The sequence below is a fragment of the Passer montanus genome, unplaced genomic scaffold (assembly GCF_014805655.1).
Source record: "Passer montanus isolate IOZ18808 unplaced genomic scaffold, ASM1480565v1 scaffold59, whole genome shotgun sequence".
NCBI classification, from domain to species: domain Eukaryota; kingdom Metazoa; phylum Chordata; class Aves; order Passeriformes; family Passeridae; genus Passer; species Passer montanus.
Genome location: NW_024370926.1, coordinates 434,020 through 437,607, shown reverse-complemented (window position 1 = coordinate 437,607; position 3,588 = coordinate 434,020).

Below are 3,588 nucleotides of genomic sequence, written 5' to 3'. Positions count from 1 at the left end.
GGGGGGCCGGCACGGCGAGCCGGGGGGGGCGGCGGCGGCGGCGCCGGGCTCACAGCTGGCCCCCTCGGGCGGGGGGCGAGCCTCCTCCTTGGCCGGCATCGGCGGGGGCGTCGCGGGCATCGGCGGGGGGGCTGTGGAGAGAGGGGACGGCCCTGAGTGCCACAGCCCCCCCGGGTCACCCCCGAGTGCCACAGCCCCCCCCGGGTCACCCCCGAGTGCCACAGCCCCCCCCCGGGCACCCCCGAGTGCCACAGCCCCCCCGGGTCACCCTGTGGCGGGGGCAGGGGGCACACCCCGAGCAGTGCCCTGGGGGCGCGCTGGTGTCCCCCCCACCCAGAGCACCTGGGGGAGGGTCCCTCGAGGCCTGGGGACAGCGGGGTGGGGGCACAGCAGCAGCGCCCCGTCCCCAAACCCCTCTCTGAGGGGGGCACGCGGTTCCACCAGGGCGGGACCCCAGCCCAGACCCACCAGACCCTCCATGGGGTGGGGGGCGCACCCCCCCCCATCCCCCTCCCGGGGCGCTCCATTTGGGGGGGCTCAGCCCCGCCATACGCACCCCTTCCCCAAAAACCACCCTGGGCCCCCCAGCATCACCTGAGACCCCCGGGGCCGGCTCCATGGGCGGCAGCGCGGTCGCCCCCAGCCCCAGCTGCAGCCCGGCCCTCGCCCCCCGCGCTATAAAGGGGAGGGGGCGGGGCGGCGCGGGGGGAGCCGGGAGGGGGCGGGGCAGGTGCTGATCCCCCCCCCGGTCTGGAATGGTTCAGTCCGGCACAACCCCCCCGCCACGTGCTGGGGACCCCCCAAAGGCTCATTGGGGGGGGGTCCTGTCACCCCCCGCACCCCGGGGCTGTTTTGGGGGGGCTGTGCCCGGTAAGGGGGGGGCTGCCGGGACCCCGTTAATTCCCTGCCCGGCCGGGCCCCCCCGCAGCTCGGGGCTGTTTTGGGGTCCCCGCTGTGCACCCGAACCCCCCGCACAGAGCGGACCCTCCCTCCCCCCTTTTGGGGACCCCCAGCCGCGGCTCTGGGGGGCGCGGGGTGACCCCGGGTGTGTCCCCCTCCCGTCCCCGCTGTCGCCAGCCCCGCAGGGCGGTGCGGGTCACCCCGGCCTTTTGTCGCGGCTGTCCCCAGCGGCCCCCGGGGACGGCGGCGCGGGGTGACCCCGGGTGTGTCCCCCTGCCGTCCCCGCTGTCGCCAGCCCCGCAGGGCGGTGCGGGTCACCCCGGCCTTTTGTCCCGGCTGTCCCCAGCCCCCCCCGCCCGTGACAGCGGCCCCCGGGGACGGCGGTGCGGGGTGACCTTGGGCTGTGCCTCAGTTTCCCACCCTGGGTGGGGGGGGGTGGTGCTGGGGAGGGGGCGAGGCTCAGCCCCCCAGGCCCAGCAGCGCCTCCCAGTACGGGGGGCACAACCCGCTGCCGACCCCCGCTGGGGACCCCGAGGTGCCCAAAGCCCCCGTGCCCCCCGGAGCCCCCCGAGGTGCCAGGCCCGGAGCCCGGGCGGCGGCGGCTGCCGAGAGCCGCGGCCGGGCCGCGTCCTCCCGCTCCATCCTCATCGTCATTTCCCCGCTCCATCCTCATCCTCATCCCCCGCTCCATCCTCATCGTCATTTCCCCGCTCCATCCTCATCCCCCCTGCTCTGTCTTCCATCGCTCCCGCTTCATCCTCCAGCTCCATCCTCATCCCCCGGCTCCGTCATTCCCGCTCTGCCCCTCATTCCCCCGCTCCATCCTCATCCTCCCTCTCCATCCTCATCCTCCGTCTCCATCCTCATCCCCCCTGCTCTGTCGCCCATCGCTCCCGCTCCATCCTCGTCCTCCATCACTGCACCCCTGTCCTTCATCCCGCACCTCGATCCACCTTCCCTCCGCTCCCTCCTCATCCTCCCATGCTGCACCCCTCCCTGCCCCGTCCTTCATCCCCGCTCCATCCTCATCCTCAGCCCTCCATGGCTCCCGCTCTTCCTTTCATCTCTGCATCTCCCTCCTCCCTGCCCCGTCCTTCATCCCAGCGGCTCCATCCTCATCCTCCCGCTCCGTCCTCCATCCTTCCGGCTCCGTCCTTCATCCCGCTCCATCCTCATCGCCCCGTTCCCCCTCCCGGCGCCATCCCGCTGCCGTTCTTCCTCGCCCGGCTCCCCGCGCTGTGCCCTCACCTGCCGCCGCTCCCTCGGCCATGCCGCGCTCGCCGCCCCCCCGGCGGCTCCCGGGGCTGCTCGGGGCTCGCCCCGGCCGGGCCCGGTGCTGATCCCCCCCCCGGTCTGGAATGGTTCAGTCCGGCACAACCCCCCCGCCACGTGCTGGGGACCCCCCAAAGGCTCATTGGGGGGGGGTCCTGTCACCCCCCGCACCCCGGGGCTGTTTTGGGGGGGCTGTGCCCGGTAAGGGGGGGGCTGCCGGGACCCCGTTAATTCCCTGCCCGGCCGGGCCCCCCCGCAGCTCGGGGCTGTTTTGGGGTCCCCGCTGTGCACCCGAACCCCCCGCACAGAGCGGACCCTCCCTCCCCCCTTTTGGGGACCCTCAGCCGCGGCTCTGGGGGGCGCGGGGTGACCCCGGGTGTGTCCCCCTGCCGTCCCCGCTGTCGCCAGCCCCGCAGGGCGGTGCGGGTCACCCCGGCCTTTTGTCGCGGCTGTCCCCAGCGGCCCCCGGGGACGGCGGTGCGGGGTGACCTTGGGCTGTGCCTCAGTTTCCCACCCTGGGTGGGGGGGGGTGGTGCTGGGGAGGGGGCGAGGCTCAGCCCCCCAGGCCCAGCAGCGCCTCCCAGTACGGGGGGCACAACCCGCTGCCGACCCCCGCTGGGGACCCCGAGGTGCCCAAAGCCCCCGTGCCCCCCGGAGCCCCCCGAGGTGCCAGGCCCGGAGCCCGGGCGGCGGCGGCTGCCGAGAGCCGCGGCCGGGCCGCGTCCTCCCGCTCCATCCTCATCGTCATTTCCCCGCTCCATCCTCATCCTCATCCCCCGCTCCATCCTCATCGTCATTTCCCCGCTCCATCCTCATCCCCCCTGCTCTGTCTTCCATCGCTCCCGCTTCATCCTCCAGCTCCATCCTCATCCCCCGGCTCCGTCATTCCCGCTCTGCCCCTCATTCCCCCGCTCCATCCTCATCCTCCCTCTCCATCCTCATCCTCCGTCTCCATCCTCATCCCCCCTGCTCTGTCGCCCATCGCTCCCGCTCCATCCTCGTCCTCCATCACTGCACCCCTGTCCTTCATCCCGCACCTCGATCCACCTTCCCTCCGCTCCCTCCTCATCCTCCCATGCTGCACCCCTCCCTGCCCCGTCCTTCATCCCCGCTCCATCCTCATCCTCAGCCCTCCATGGCTCCCGCTCTTCCTTTCATCTCTGCATCTCCCTCCTCCCTGCCCCGTCCTTCATCCCAGCGGCTCCATCCTCATCCTCCCGCTCCGTCCTCCATCCTTCCGGCTCCGTCCTTCATCCCGCTCCATCCCGCTGCCGTTCTTCCTCGCTCCCTCCTCGCCCTCGCCCGGCTCCCCGCGCTGTGCCCTCACCTGCCGGCGCTCCCTCGGCCATGCCGCGCTCGCCGCCCCCCCGGCGGCTCCCGGGGCTGCTCGGGGCTCGCCCCGGCCGGGCCCGCCCC